At 37.2% G+C, this 17,500-nt stretch overlaps 1 protein-coding gene and 1 pseudogene across 8 annotated transcripts in view; both read right to left on the bottom strand.

Moving 5' to 3' along the window:
- LOC145260645 (protocadherin-like wing polarity protein stan) overlaps positions 1–17,500 on the bottom strand; it is a 450,806-nt gene that overhangs the window by 349,907 nt on the left and 83,399 nt on the right. The gene's annotated exons all lie outside the window — the stretch shown is intronic.
- Positions 10,182–10,317, bottom strand: LOC145260889 (U2 spliceosomal RNA; annotated as a pseudogene).

Here is a 17,500-nt window from a genome sequence, read left to right as displayed (position 1 = left end):
GAATACTAATTTTTTATGATAGATTTACCGCGAACATTTAAATAAACCCACTAGTGTGCCACCATGTAAAAAAAAAAAAGGTTGCGTGGAAACCACTGCCTCAGGGAAACAAACGTTGATTAACTCAGCTTTAGCATAATAACGAATTATGTTGGTGTGTACCCTTTCTCTTTTTTTTTTTTTTTTTTTTTTTTTTTTGAATGATACCATCTTGGATGCAGGGTAGGGACGAGCATGGCATTTTTGAAATATAGTTGAAAAGATGAAGCGGAGCGAAACAAAATAGCTTGAACACATCTGAAAGTATAATTTCCTTTATCCGCCGCCATCTTAAAATACACATTTACATAATGGCCGTCTGCTTCAGTCATTTTTTTTGGGGGGGGGGGGCTGTTTTTTTTCCTCTGTATCCCACTTTTTTTTTTCGTCTGCTTTCTTTTTACCTTTTTGTTTTCCGACCGCTATGTTCGTCCATCTGTTGTCTGCCTTATTTCAAACAACCCGTAGCTTTATTAATTTATTATCAACTTGCGTTTGTTGTTTATTGGAGTGGAACGAGTTCTGTACTTTGGCTCGTCGCTTTTTACCGTTACCATTAAGGTACACAGGTGTGAGAGAGAGAGAGAGACACACACACACACACACACACACACACACACATAAAGATAGAGGGAAAAGAAAGAAGGTGAAAGCGATAGACAGAGAGAGGAGAAGAAAGAGGGGAGACATTTAAAGAAAGATGGGAGAGAGAGAAAGGCAGACACAGAGAAAGACAGCCAGACAGACAGACAGAGTGAAAGAGAGAGAGAAGGGAGCATAGATAGACAGAGACGCCCAGGGGAAGAGAGAGAGGGAGACAGACAGACAGAAAGAAAGACAGAGACAGACAGAGATAGAAAGACAGACAGACAGAGGGAAGTAAGTAAAGGTGAAAAACAGACAGAGAGATTCAGGGAAAGAGAGAGGGAAGAGAGACGCAGAGAAAGGTGTGTGTGTGTGCGTGAGAGAGAGAGAGAGAGAGAGAGAGAGAGAGAGAGAGAGAGAGAGAGAGAGAGAGAATATGCTGCTTGTTCATTCCTTGGTAAGACCGCACTTTACGCTCTGTAAAAGGCCAAATACAATTTTTCAAGGCGAAACTGTTTTTTTTTAAAAAAAAAAAAAAAAAAAAAAAGACAAATTCGCGAAAATTAGCTTTTAAAAAGAGCCAATCTGTCAACCCTGGACAAGAGATAAACAGACCCAGGGGAAGAAAGTTGGGAGAGAGGAGAGAGACATGCAGAAACAGAGGGGATATATATATATATATATATATATATATATATATATATATATATATATATATATATATATATATATATATATCCATCCCCTCTGTCTCTGCATCTCTCTCTCTCTCTCTCTCACACAACTTTCTTCCCCTGGGTCTGTTTATCATATATATATATATATATATATATATATATATATATATATATATATATATATATATATATATATATATATGAGAAAGAGAGAAGAGGAAAGAGATAAACAGAGAGACGCAGGAAGAGAGAGAGAGAGAGAGAGAGGGGGGGGGAGAGACGGGCGGAGAAAGAGGGGAGAAAGTGAGAAGAGGAAATAGATAGACAGACAGACAGACAGACAGACCCATGGGGAGGTGAGAGGGGAGAGGAGAGAAAGAGGGTAAGAATAAAAGTGTCGAGGCGAGAAAAGATCAAATGGAGGAAACGAAGAAAGAAAAAGCTGACCAACACATACAAACGTATATTAACCAATCAGGTGTCACTGCCCTATTGAAAGACCATCAAATAATATCTTATTGAAATCTGTAAGATAAGATTGTATATAACATTTTGCCTTCCTTCCGCACTTTGCGTTTTAAAAAAGACCAAATTCGCGAAATATGGCTTTAAAATGGTCAATCTGGCAATATTGGACAAAAGATGAGAGATGAGAGTGACCTCTCTTTAATGTAGTCGCGCTTTTGAATCTTATTATAATATTATATGATCATTATATGATCGTGTTAGAAAGAAACTCACGCTAATTTCGACGTGAAGCGGTTCTTCGCCAAAGAAAGAAGTCAACGAAACGTTATGTAAAAGAAAGCACATTCGAAAGAAACAGGAAATAATGATGGGTTAATAGGTATTCATATGTGTTGGTCGGGATTTACTGCCTTCGTTTTCTCTATTTAATCTTTTCTTGCCTTGTTTCTTTTATAACACTCAAGATGAGAACAGTAGGTCGAATAATACAAACACATCTGTAACAACGCGGACGCGCGATATTAGAGAATTGTTTGCATACTGGCAGTTCAGCCCGGCTTTCCTGGGGCCCTATTTACTGTTCATAACTTTAGGTGCATATATATATATATATATATATATATATATATATATATATATATATATATATATATATATATATATATATATATACATATATAGTAATTTATAAAATATATATGGTGATTAAGCTACACTGAATATTCGGCGTTTCATCCACTCTAGGTCTCCTCAGGCTTATGCGCATAAGCCTGAGGAGTCCTAGGGTAGATGAAACGCCGAATATTCAGTGTAGCTTAATCGCCATATATATTTTATAAATTACCAACTAGCTCTACCTACGTATTGAGCACTTTTGAAGTAAATACTTAAAGTTTATGCATAAATCTATACTTTCATATATTAATTTTATGTGAGTAAATTAAGTAGTTTATATATATATATATATATATATATTAAAATGTTTGACTCATGTCCAGTTAACCAAATTTCAGTTGGCGGAGGAGTTTGGTAGAGTCTGCAAAGGTCAACTGTTTCAACTCTGACCTCTTGGCAGCCAAATTCTCACCCAAAAACTGATTAAAAAGTTTGCTGCATGTCTGAATACACTTTGTATACAATTTCAAATGTTTAGACCCAAAATTGGCTGAATAGTTTGCTAGAGACCGCAAAGGTCAATTTTTAAAAAACTTTAACCCCAATTTTGACCCCTTAACATTTAGCGTTTTGGGCTCAAATCAAATTAAAAAGTTTGATTCATATCCAAGTAACCTACATCTAAAATTTCAAGTGTTTAGACCCAAAATTGGCGGAGGAGTTTTGTAAAGTTTTCAAAGATAAAATCGTTGAATTTTGACCCTTTTACAGCGAAATTTCTGTCCGAAAACCGACTAAAAAAACTATTCCGAATCTCAATGCCCCTTATGTCAAATCTCGAGTCTGTAGACTGAAAATTGACAAAGTAGTTTGGTAGGGAAATGTACACACACAGACACGCGTACAGACAAATAATTTCACTTTTATAGATATATGGATATATATACAGGGTGGAACGGTAAATTTGTCGCCCTAAAGAAAACAACACTACAGCTTTATTTTAAAACTTTCATTGAAAAAATTAATTTAGGTAATTTGATTATGTGGTAGAGCTGACATCTATTCAATGTAGCCGTATTCAGCCTCAATCATCGCCTCGATACGGGTTCGGAACTGGGAGCATGGCTTTTCCACAAGTGCCGGCGAATACTCGGCAGATGGCGGCGATGAGGCTGGCTTTGATGTTGTGGGGGTCATATTGGTGATGCTCTCGACGTATGAGCAAATAAAGTAGTTGATCAGGGGAGGAGGAGGCCAGTGAGAGAAGAGTACAAAGTCGTAGCAGTCCTTTTGAAGCCAAGCCTGAGTCTCTTTGAACTTGTGGGTCGGCGCCTAGTCCTGCTTCCACACCCAGGGTCTGGCAGCGGCCACGTGATTGCACCAGTGGATCACCACACTCTTCAACACATCCCAATACACTTTGGTGTTGATTTTGAAGCCGACTTCGAAGATGTGAAGTGACATAATGTGGCCCTCACTTGAAACCACACTAAAGACCATAACCGTGGTCAGAAACTGTATTCATCACCCTGGGCATATCCCTGTTATTCGTGGCAATCCAGCGATGCATTTCGAGTGTACTGGCAATGGTCCTGTTGTCATAACTTTGATCGGTAGAGAGCATGAGTTGTACACAGGCGCATCTCCGATCTCGCTCGTTGAACATTGTGTCACTTTCAGACATGATATAAGGCTTCTATCACTCTCGGGATTTGTACCAAAATGGCCAACTGGTAGATGGTCTACAACAAAAAATGAAAACCGGTTTTCATCAAAGGGAAATGGAGTCATGTCGTCTTTTCTAGGGTGGTAATTTTATCATTCCAAGATCTACTTTAAATGCATGCAAAATGACGTCGCCGATAATACTATAAAAAATGAGAAAGAGAACGATTATGTTAGAGACGTGGAGCACGTTCGTGATCACATGAGAGGTGTGAATAACACTCGGAAGCACGCTCGAGAAGACGATCACATGGGTGACGTCACGGTTGTAACAATAAGGAAATAAATGTCGTTGTTACAAAGAAAAAGAAAGTTTAATTTTTTTTTTTTTTGACGGAAGCCACAACGTGTTAGTTTCATGTCTAACGTGTTTCTACAGAATTTGAACAGAACCAAACCGACTTTTGCCGAACTAAATCTAAAACTTAGTTCACGTTAAGATTCAGGCCAATGTTAATTTTCAGCAAGAATTTCTAAACTTATGGGTTCGCATCCTCTACCAAGCTCCCTCTCCTGTTGCATCACTGCAGAATGACATCTCTGTTCATATTGTATAAGTACTTCCACGGAATGTGCTACGACGAACTCGCTGCACTTATACCACATCTCCAACACAAATACTCCCGACCCACCCGACTAGCAGCAAAATCCCATCCCTTCACTGGAGAGGTCCCTAGATGCCGGAAACATTTCTACACTGATAGCTTCTAATTTCGAACCGCTTGCCTTTTGGAATTCCCTCATTGCTCCTCATTTCTCCGACAGTGCAGACATTAAGACATTTAAATGTAATGTCAACAAACATCTTGCTGCCCAGTTCGTCATGTAGGCTACCCCCTCCCCACACACACAAAAAAAAAAAGATTCTGACTCTTCTCACAGTAGCCCCCCTTTTTTTTTTCTTACAAGCAACTGGAGACTGCTTGGGAATTTGATATTCCCATGAAACTTCCTCCTTAGGATGAAGTCGATTCAACCTACCTAGCATGTGTGCCGCTTCAATATCCCCTCACGCTTCTGTGACCATATACCTTGTTTCGTACGAATAAAAGTAAAAAAAATTAAGGATTTTAAAAAGGGGTGACGAACAAAGCGACAAGCCGACAAACTCATAGATACGCACGGACGCACCTGACAAAGAAAGCAAGTGTTGAAGCAAGTTCAAAAAAAGGTCACGGTCCACTGATTCGGTACACGCGCGCACGCACGCACGCACGCACGCATCACGACGGCGTCCGGTCGAGCACCAGTAATCCTAAATAATGTCGAAAAGAAAATGGGTGCTTCTTCGGTATTAGAAAAAAAATCGCACCATTAGATTTCAATGAAAATCAAGTGTTGAGGTGTATTTTATGTACTTAACGAATAATACGGCATAATCACGTTGATACACCGGGTCCCGTCAGATCACCGAAGTTAAGCAACATTGAGCCTGGTCATTGCTAAAATGGGTGACCAATTTGGGAAGTCCAGGTGGTGTATGTAGGAGAACGTCGACACCTCTGAAATCCGACACCCCTACCTCCTTTTACTATCATGACTTCATTTTGAAACAGCGTTTCGATTGGCTGAAATTTTGGGTTTCTGTGTAATCGTTTATTACAAACCTTTATTTGTAGAAACGGCAGAATTACTTACTTGGGGGGGGGGGCTAATTAAGCTAGTTTTTGTACAAACAAGGTGGGTTTTTTTTTAATTCAATGTCTTAGGACTTTACTAATTATCTTTTAAAGGATTTTTACAATGAATTTATTTAACTTCAAAATTTAGCTGAATTGGTTAGATCGCCGTGAAAACATTTTTCATAACTTTTTTTTTTTTTTTTTTCTCGTGTACAAATATTTTTTTTCCTTTAGAAAATTAACTTCAGTCTCTAATCTTTCAAATGCAATCAAAAAGTAGCCGGAAACCTACAAAAAATATGATAAATCGGCTTTCAAAACTAGGTCCCTCTATTTTTATCCGCCCATTTTTTGCCCGTACCTAATAAACATATTTCTTAAGTTTAAAATAAATAAAAACTGATTTTTAAAAAAATTTTGTTATTAAAAGTTCAAATAAAGACTAATTGTGTGATTTTTATTTGAATAATTTTGTAAATTTTTATTGCATACTTTACAAGAATGTCCTTTTCTATTTTATTTCAATAAATCGCTTAGAAATACTGAAGAACAATAAAAGTGAAGGGACTGATTTGCTTTGTCACTGCTTCAGGTAGCGCTACACCGGAAGTTAGGAAGTACGTTATCTGACTATAACCGCCTGGCCTAGGATTCTCAATCATAAAAACATAAAATTATTGTGAATCATTACAATAAGCGCCTTTTATTTTTATAATTATTTATAGAAGGGGAGGGGGTGTGCTTTCTTTTTATTGTGTTTGTTTACCGCAAGGACTGGATGTGAGACAGATTCGGTTTAATTCGAGGGATATTCCCACACTGGATTGGCTTAAAAATATAAATTGTCTGAGAGAGAGAGAGAGAGAGAGAGAGAGAGAGAGAGAGAGAGAGAGAGAGAGAGAGAGAGTGGGGGGGGCTGCGTTTAAGAAGAGTATGAATACATTTGAGATGAAGTAGGTAGAAGGGTGAAAAAGGGGTAGGGGCGAGGCGAGAGAGGGAGAAAATTGGAAAATGAAAGAGAAAGAGTATGCGTGAGAGGAGTAAGAAAGAGAGAAGGTGGGAGAGAAAGGGTGTGAGAGACCGAGCAAAAGATAGAGTGAGAGAGAGAGAGAGAGAGAGAGATAAAGAGCGAGAAAGAGAGAAAAAAGAGCAAGAGAAAGAAAGACCGAGAGAGACCAAGAAAAAGAAAGAAGGAACCAGAGAAATTGGGAGAGAGAGAAAGGCCGAAGGAGACCGAGAGAGAGAGAGAGAGAGAGAGAGAGAGAGAGAGAGAGAGAGAGAAAGAGCGAGATATGCCAGGAGAGAAAGAGAGAGAGAGATAGAGAGAGAGAGAAAGGGCCAGAGAAACCGAGAGAGAGACAGACAGACAGAGAGACACAGAGAGAAAGAAGAGTGAGAGAGACAAAAAGAGGTAGAGAAAGAGCGAGAGAGACCAAGAGAGAGCAAGAAAGAGCAAGAGAAACAGAGAGAGAGAGAGAGAGAAAGCGAGAGAAGGCCAAGAGAGAGAGAGAGAGAAAAAAAGAGCGATAGAGACTAAGAGAGATAAAAAAGAATGAGATGCAAAGAGAGAGAGAGAGAGAGAGAGAGAGAGAGACCAAGAGAGAGAAAAAAAAAGAACGAGAGATTCAAAGAGAGAAAGAGAGAGAGAGGCGGAGAGAGAAAACGCTAGAGAGACTGAAAGAAAAAGAGAGAGATGGGTAGCGAAAAGACGGTTGAATGTGCACAAAGACGTAAGAATCTTTCCGAGATTACGATGGAGACTGGGTTTGGGTCTGGGTGGGCATCTTTATTACCCGCTTTCCCTATGATTAATGATGCAATGATTGATGATGCATACTTGCGCCCACGCTAACATGCAAAAGGTGAAAAATGGAGGAAAGGAAATATTTGAAAACACCAAATCAAACAGTGGGTGACAATGGCGCCGGTGTCTCCAAATATTTGGGCGATCCATTTTAATATGAAGACTGAATAATAAGAGCACCTGCAACACCGCCCCTTCTCCCCACCCGATTCAGTCCCCCTTCCCTCTCGTCCCGACCCCCACGGAAAGTTTAATTCTTCATTCCCTGACAGCTAAGCTCCGTCATTATTAGAATTTATTATCATTATTTTTTGTTTGTTCGTTTTGATCTGTTTTTTTTTTTTTTTGTTAGCAATTTTATCATTTTCGATGTGACACATTGCCGTAGCAGGAACTGACGTGTTTTATTGTGTCGTGAAAAAGGAAATGAAAACGAAAAACGAAACAAAAAAAAAAGTGGGAAGTGGAAGAAAAAGAGAGTTGTCAGGATTCATCGCAATCAAAGAAGGTGAACCACAATCCCATCCATTTTCCTCTAAAAAAAAAAAAAAAAAAGCAAATACTTTCAAAGCAATGATCACATTTTATTTAAAGATTACTCAACCAGTTCACAAGAACCAATCTGCGCCCCCGCCATCTGCTTAACCCTAACCCTAACCCTAACCCTAACCCACCATCTGCTTAAATACAAATCTTAGCAACAGAAAAATAATTCACCATAAAACAATTTTTTATGTTAAAATTATTTGTAGCCATCTGCATAAATTAAAAAAAAAGAAGAATCAACGATATTGCTTATGAAACCAGTAACAATATCAAAAAATGTTGTCTTAATACCTCCTTTCTTTCAGTGACCCAAATTTCTTACTCCCGAATTTGGTTCGCAAATGGCTCCTCAGAAAAATTCTGGCACCATGCTATGTACAAATATTGACCATGTGCGACTACTAATTACTTTCCTTGTTCAGTTTTCTCAGCCTAGCTGTTCATTTTGCTCTCACCCGAAGATGATTCGACGCGGAATCGAAAACGTTTGTGACACCTATGGAACATACATTTTCTTTTTTCATTTTCACACGAAGAAAGATAAGTAAATAAAGGATTCCGTTCGAAATTCTGTCCAAATTCCTGAGTTCGACAGAACCATTCCCCAGTTCGACAAGATACACCTGAAGAAGGTCGAAGGTTGCATCGATTGAAACGTTGTGAAAATGACACTCAAGATGACAAATGATAAAGGGCAAATTATAGTATCTGCTCTGACAGGCACTACACTTTATTTCTGTACCAAGTCAGTTATGGAGAAATCCTTCTAGACGGAGGCTTATAATATTCTCGGGTTCTATACATTACATGGAGGCATGTATATTTTGTACGTGTGTCGTCTAGTGGTATAAAACTTACGACAACAGATACATTTTAACAACGAACATGTAGCAAAAACAATTGTTACAACGAACATGTAACAAAAAGAATTGTAACAACGAACATGTAACAAAAACAATTGTAACAACGAACATGTAACAAAAAACAATTTTAACAACGAACATGTAACAAAAACCATTGTAACAACGAACATGTAACAAAAAGAGACAAATAACAGTTCCCTGGGGTTTTAACATCGGGCGAATCAGAGAAACATACTTGGTCCATCTTTGACGGATCCTCGGAAAAGTTGCAAAGAAGACTCATCCCAATGAATCGACAAATCTCAGGTTGTATTTTCAGCAACTTTATTACCGATGTTTCCCCATTGAAAAGCTGCCGCTGGTTCTAGACTAACGCATTCTGACGCCCTTTACAAGGAGCAATCACCGTTCGACTCGATCTGCTCTCTGTCTCTCACTTCCGATTCTTAACTGCCCAATGCATACGTGTTTTTTTCCAAACTCTACCTAATTCCACGTCACTTTAAAATGACCTCTACGTAAGACTACATCAGACTCTAGTGGTCAAACTATTTTTAAATTATTGTTTATGTTCTACATTCTTTTCTATTAAAACATCTTAACATAAATAATTTTCTCTGTAAATATTTATTTTGCTATGATGACATTCTGTTTTTACAAATATTACAACGATCAAAATAATTGTCGACCAGCACAGGGTTTTCCAAAACTTTGAGACACCGTGGAGCTCCTGAGCAGGGTAAAGGTTTTTCACGGAACACTAACAAGATAATTTCTAAAATAAATATGAAAAACATTAATTTCAAATTTTAACTTATACTTGTTCATTAGTTGTTCCTTACTTGTTCATTAGTTGTTCCTTACTTGTTCATTAGTTGTTCCTGTTCGTGATTTGACTATATTTTTGTGTTTACAACCATTTTATTGGGGTTGGGGTTGGGGTTGATTAATAAACAAGGCCGATAGCCATTAGTCGCATGCTCTTGTGTAATGAATGAATGCGTGAATGTAGGATTGACATGAAATTCTTAAAGATAAACTAGAATGACCGAAAAATGGGCTGAAATGACTTAAATAAATAAAAAGTAAATTACTTAGAATGACTTTAATGAACTTAAGGATGAATTGAATGACCTTAAGAATGACTTGAATGCTTAAAAAACAACTGGAATCCTCCAAAAACAACTTGAATGATCAGGAGAATGACTTGAATGGCTTTGAGACTGACTGGTTGTAAAGTGGGTGATCATTTTACATTAAATTAATAAAGAAAAGTGATCCCTCACTTTATATCACAAAGTTACAAACATAAGTACAGCATGTAGTAAGACAGATGCTACACTTTGATCTTGGCCAAAAGGCCAAGAAAAGCTTAAAAAGCTAAGAACAGCATCTATTAACAACAGACCTTTGATCTTAACCAAAAAGGCCAAGCACAAAAGTGTCACGGACAGACCGACAGACCGACCGACCGACAGACCGACAGACCGACGGAGTGACTTATAGAGTAGCTTGCACGCGACTAAAAGTTGTTGCATTTTTGTTAATTTATTTTTCCATTTACTTTTTCATGAACCATCCTGAAAATCTTTATATCTTTAGTTATATATAATATCTCTTTCTATTAAAAAAAAATCAATAATTAAATGTCTGTAGCCATTTATTTATTTATTTATTTATTTATTCCATATAAAGCATTTGGTCCTCTTTAAGAAAGAGCTTTCCCTCCGGAATTTCACTCACAGAGCCCCAGGGCTCCGTGGAGCCCACTTTAGGCAACCCTGGACTAGCAAACCTCCGGCGTTGCCCTGTTAATATCCAACAAGGCAATTAAAAAATGTTTCATCTCAATCGAGAATATCCCCGTTTTATGGAGCTATATTTGTTCCCCTCATTAAAACTCCAACATTGTGTCTTACTCTGTCCTCGTGGGGGGGGGGAAATAAAAAGGATTAACTAGTTTATTTTTTAGGGTTTGTATTACTGTACACATAGATTCGAAAAAGTTGTCAAAAAACAAATATATAACAAATAAATGTTATCAAAGGCAAGACAAGTTACTTTTCTGCCAAACTGGATATATTTTTTGTGTTTTTATTCAATGTAACATATTTATTCAGCTCGAAAAACATACAGTGTTTACCGATGTATTCGAAAATTCAAGATGGCGTCTCACACCCTCTTTAACACCGTAAGTATGGAAAAAGGTGTTATAAATAAAAAAAACTATACAAAATACTATTAAAAACCCGCCGAATATATGTCAACCTATGTCACGGTAACATATATTGAGCGAGTTTTTAACAGTATTTTATCCGGTTTTTTGTTTATAACATCTTTTCCCACACTTACCGTGTTAAAGAGAGAATAAGATGCCATCTTGAATGTTCCAATAAATCGGTAAACACTGTATGGTTTTCGAGCTGAATAAACATGTTACATTGAATAAAAACACGAAAAATATATCCAGTTTGGTAGCAAACTAACTTATCTTGCCTTTGATAACATTTATTTGTTATATATTTGTTTTTGACAACTTTTTCGAATCTACGTGTACAGTAATACAAACCCATTTTTTTATTTTTCCTGTCAGAATCGGCGACATCGACAAAGAACCATTTCCTTATGATTCCTTACCAATGCCTTTGTTTTAGAACTCGTTCGAAGCAATGCAGTGGAAGGGGGTGTACATTTTTTTTTTTTTTTTTTTTTTTTCATGTTTACAAAAACAAACAATTGTTGTACGACTTTAAAATACGGGAAGAGAAAAAAAAGAATGGGAAAAATGGAAGTCAGATGAAAGGTTCGTTCAAAAATCGCGCGAGGGAACAAAGCGGGGCACAGCGCAACAAAAAGACGTAAAAAGAACCCCTCCCCCGCTCTTTCACTCATTGACTAGAACGAAAACTTGAAAAACAAAAAAGATGAGGAAGCTTCCGATAAAAATAGCAGCGTCATATCCTTCTTGCTATCATCCATTTCTCTTCATGAACGCAGCATACCCAGATGCCAGGATAGAAGATGGAAATACCAAACTCGTAATTAATGATGTAAACCTTTCTATTGTAGATGAAAATGAAGACACGTTTGTAGATGGGAAGGCGATCCTTAACTCTAAAAGAGTTGAAAGAATATATTATTTACTCATAATGCGATAGCGTGCGCATTCTTTTGTGTGTCACGCTTACATCTTCTTTTTTCCGAGTGACTGTCGTTTAATTGTTATGACCTTCCATTTCTTGTAATAAATAATTTTACCAAGTTTTAGTTTCAGTTATAGCTGATGGCACTCAATGGGTTTTTAAAATCACAATTTTATAAGAATCGATAGAAAATCGATGATAATACATACGAAATCTGCATGAATTAAAATATCATATTTAAGCGTGATTTACTACAGGGCTACGCTGGGCGCCCCTGCTAGCTTAGATAAATATTTTTGCAGTTTTAACAAAAGAGCTACAATAATATCAGGGTGTCTCCATTTACGTTGAACATCTACAGAATGGCAACATCAATAATATTACATATGAAAGAATCCCCGTGGAATTTCCACAGGTCCCGCTAGTATTATTTACTCAAGAATCTATTCATGTTATTGATTATTTTCATACATTCCAGTGTTTGTTGCCAGCGTGGAATCACTGGTAAACTGGTGTTGCGCTAACGCAAAGTCATTTGCAAAGGTTGTCGAAACAAGTCGAGAGTACTGGAAATCTGGGGAGACTGGTTGTCACCCAGATTCCAGGAAACACAGTTTTTTGTCAGTGAGTAATCACTTCTGATGGCATTTTTATTGTTATTATTATTATTATTATTATTATTATTATTATTATTATTATTATTATTATTATTATTATTAAGGGCCAGACTCGAAAAAAAAAAATCAAATATACTGAACCGTGTGTAAAGAAAAAGACTATAAAAAGAGCGTATGCACATCGAGAGCACGTTCGAGATCACGTCAGTGAGAAGGAACACGGTTTATTTGGGAAATTACCCGGAAAGTAAATGTCGTTGTTAAAAAAAAAAAAAAGGAGTCGAGTCATTACTAGGGTTGTGACAACAGCATATTCTTTTCATTCTTTTGACTCTCGAGTACATATCCGACACAGTTAGACTCAGCTAATCAACCGAGAACCACATTAGTTAATATAAAAACAGATAAGATATTAACGGATATATACTCAAGAGTCAAAACTATGAAAAGAATATGCTGTTGTCACAGCCCTAGTCAGTACTTGTGGCATTTCGTCATATTCCTCGTGACATTTCATTGTTGAATTCCTTCCCCCTGTTTTTAAGCCGGTGATAGATGATTCGGCGTCCCCGACAAAACGTCTTCCAACAGATATTATGTATTATAATGTACAATAATATGGCATTATTCATTATTTATTATTCATTATTATTATTTATTAACATTTGATATGAAAATAAGAACAATGTGAACAATTTTTACTTTTATTTAATTTGTAATATTTATTTGATTTATTTATTGTAATTGTTAATTTTTTTGTTTGAAACATTCTTAAAAGTAAATATTTTTTTACAGAAAAGTATCATTTTCACGCAAAACTACTACTACTACTATTACTACTACTAATAATAATAAGTCATCATCATCGTTGTCATCGCAGCAGCAATAATAATAATAATGATAATGATAATAATAATAATAATAATAATAATAATAATAATAATAATAATAATAATAATCCGTCCAAAAAATGTGATAAATTTATTCAGTTGAAATATCCGTTGGAAGATGCTTCGTCGGGGAAACCAAATCATCTAACCGTCTAGAAATAAGGAAAGTTCTGGCGACGGTTATGGTCTTTGGTGTAGTTTGAAGCGAGGGCCACATCATGCCATCTCACATCTTCGAAGTCAGCTTGAAAGTCAACACCAAAATATACCTGGATGTGCTGAAGAGTGTGGTGATCCTCTGGTGCAATCAGGTGGCTGTTGGCAAATCCTGGGTGTGGCAGTAGGATTTTGCGCCGACCCAAAAAGTCCATAAAGACGCAGGTATGGCTTCAGAAGGAATGCTATGACTTTGTACCATTCTCTCACTGTCCCCTCCCCTCCTCCGCCGACCTGAACCCGCTGGACTACTTCATTTGGTCATACGTCGAGAACATCACCAACATGACCTCCCACAACACCAAAGCCAGCCTGATCGCCGCCAACCATCCATCGAGCTCCTCCCAGCACTTGTGAAAAAGGCATGCTCCCAATTCCGAATTCGTATCGAGGTGATGATTGAGGCTGAAGGCGGCTACACTGAATAGATGTCAGCTGTACTACATAATCAAGTTACCTCAATTGAATTTTTCAATAAAAGTTTAAAAATAAAACTGTGGTGTTGTTTTCTTTACGGCGATAATTTTATCGTTGTACCCGAAATGTGATATCCTTACCGGATAAATGCAATTTGGGGAAGGCCAGAGATAAAAAAAAAAAAAAAAAAAAAAAATGGGGAGCGGGGGTCTTGGGGGTTTCCGATTGAAAGGGTAGGGGCATTCACTCGCCAGCTAGGAAATTAAAGACAAGATTAGATGTGGTTTTGTAAAAACCAGCACACTAAGAAAAATGCATTCTGACCTGCAAACGTTTTTCTTGGCAGCCGCGTAAGCATTTCTCCATTTTGCTTCAGGTCATTATTAATATTATTTAATTTATTATCTCCTCTTCAGGAAGTTAGATTAAAGTTCAAGTGTTGGTTTGATGAAAATATTTCTATGGAACGAGCTGGATTCGAACTTAGCACACGCAGGTTTTCGGTCAGTGTCGTTAACCACTTAACCATTGTGAACATCTATAATATCAGATAGTGAAGGGTTTTTGTATTTTGTCAATTCCGTGACTCTTTTTCAGAGTTACGTAATTAAAGTCATTGTCTCGCGGAGGGTGGGGACGGGTGACAGCGGAAGAAGAGCCTCACATGTCGCTGTTTTAATGACAAGATTCCCTCCCTCTGCGGTTTCCTCTTTCGCAGGTATTTTATGACACAAGTACAACGTACAAATGTAAATCGAAAAGGCAATATAACACTTAAAGAAGTTGGCGGTGGGTGGGGGTGGGTGGTGCTTAGCACAAGAAAAGTCGTGGTTGTCATGATGATTGAATGTATGCCCACCCACCTCCTGCCCCACAGATGTACACAGAAACATGTTCTTACTATACACACAAGAATGCAATACAGGGTGGAACGATAAAATGTTCCGCCCTAGAAAAGACGATATGATTCCATTTCCGTTTGATGAAAACCGGTTTTCTTTTTTTGTTGCAGACCATCTGCTATTGGCAAATGGTGTACAAATCCCAAGAGAGATAGAAGCTTTTTATCATGTCTGAAAGTAACACAATGTCCAACGACTTTGTATCCTTCTCTCACTGCCCCCTCCTTCTCCGACCTGAACCCGTTGGATTACTTCGTTTGGTCATACGGCGAGAGCATCACCAACATGACCTCCCACAACACCAAAGCCAGCCTGATCGCTGCCATTCGCCAAGTATTCACTGAGCTCCTGCCGGTGCTTGTGGAAAAGGCATGCTCCCAGTTCCGGACCCGTATCGAGGCGGTGATTGAGGCTGAAGGCGGCTACATTGAATAGATGTCAGCTCTACTATTACATAATCAAGTTACCTGAATTAATTTTTACAATAAAATGTTGTAAAATAAAGCTGAAGTGTCGTTTTCTTTAGGGCGACACTTTTTTATCGTACCACCCTGTAATTTAAAAGAACTAGAATATATACTAGATACTATCAAAAGTGTCTTCGGTTTTCTTTTAGGATAACCTAGTATGAGGCTACTTCTCCTTACAAGTAAACCCTAACTAAATATTCAAAATAGTATGGCGAATATACCCAGTGAACAAAGTGAAAGAGAAATACAATCAATCACACTTAAAGGGACGGTTAGCAATAATGTCGAAAATAGCGGTACAATGTCTGGCATCTGGTAGGATGCCCCATCCACAGTGAAAAGAAAAAAAAGAAAATTGAAAAAAAGTAAATAAAGGCGAGTGCTTAATTATCTATTAGATACTGTGCTTGAAAGTCTAAGGCCTTTCTACACAGGAGTTTGTGATATGCGGATATGTCACTTTATAAGCAAACGCTAACCAAATGTTGCCAATAACATTCAAATTAAAAGCTTCTTGATATTGTTAGTACACACTGATATATGCGAGGAAATGATGCTTTTTCTGGAAGTGATTTTGTCTATATGATTGGTACTACACCAGACTAGATGAATTCTTGTTTGGGGATGCGTGAAACCCAAGGGACCACGGGAAAGAGGTGCTATAACATTACAGTACAAGATTGTCGGTTAAAGGAAGGATTCCGTTCGACATTATGTGCAGGTTTCCGACTTCTATTTCAGAATTTGAAAGAAAAATTCCAGAGTTTGACAAAAAGATTCCATAGTTCCACAGAAAGATTCCTGCATTCGACAGAAAAATTCCAGAGTTAACAAAAAAAAACAAAGCAAAAAGATTCCAGAGTTCAGCAGAAAGAGTCTAGAGTTAATAAGTAAATGAATAAATAAAGATTCCAGAGTTCAGCAGAATGATTCCTGAGTTCAACAGAAAGATTCCAGAGTTCATCAAAAAGATTCCAGCGTTCAAAAGAAAGATTGAAGTGTTCGACAGAATGATTCCAGAGTTAATCAAAAAGATTCCAGAGTTCAACAGGAAGATTCAAGTGTTCAGCAGAAATATTCCAGTGTTTAACAAAATGAATCTAGAGTTCAACAGAATGATTCCAGTGCTCAGCAGAAAGATTCAAGTGTTCAACAGAATGATTCCATTGTCCAACAGAAAGATTCGAGCGTTCAACAGAAAGATTCTAAACAAGACATCGACAAGATACACCTAAAGAAAGTCGTAGTTTACATTGCTCGAAACTGTGAAACTGACACTCAAGACGAGAACAGAAGTTCGAAGAATCCAAATAATACATGCGATAAAATTGTACAAATTGTGAAAGGAAACATTAATGTTCAACATTTGAAATGTAAAGGGGAACTTTAAATGAACACTCGAATATATATATATATATATATATATATATATATATATATATATATATATATATATTAGAAGAGATTATTCCAAGGGTTTAGTATATTTAAAACCAATTAACCAATGGTAATGTACATATATCAATAAGAATTTAACCAGGAATCATTCTGCTGAACTCTGCTGGAATCTTTCCGTTGAACTCTGGAATCATTCTGCTAAACCCTGGAATCTTTATTTATTTATTTACTTATTAACTCTAGACTCAACAAGAAGGAATAATTTCATATTTGTATTTTTTCTGTCAGATCGTGGACATATTATAAACCCGAGGCGGTGGTAATCACTGTCCGATGTAGTTCTAACGGTTGTGTCAAGATACGTACAAACTTTGTATTTTTTTTTCAAACATATCTGATGAGATATAACTACGAACATTTGTAAATAGTATAAAATTTAAACTTGTCTGGTTTATGTCGAAACAATTGTAATATGAAGTTATGTTATTCCTTTTCGGTGTTTT

Source organism: Euprymna scolopes, chromosome 36 (assembly GCF_053919585.1).
Source record: "Euprymna scolopes isolate OS-2025 chromosome 36, ASM5391958v1, whole genome shotgun sequence".
In the NCBI taxonomy this organism is placed as follows: Eukaryota; Metazoa; Mollusca; class Cephalopoda; order Sepiida; family Sepiolidae; genus Euprymna; species Euprymna scolopes.
Note: the sequence above shows the minus strand (reverse complement) of the source record. Positions and strands in the feature narration are given on the sequence as shown.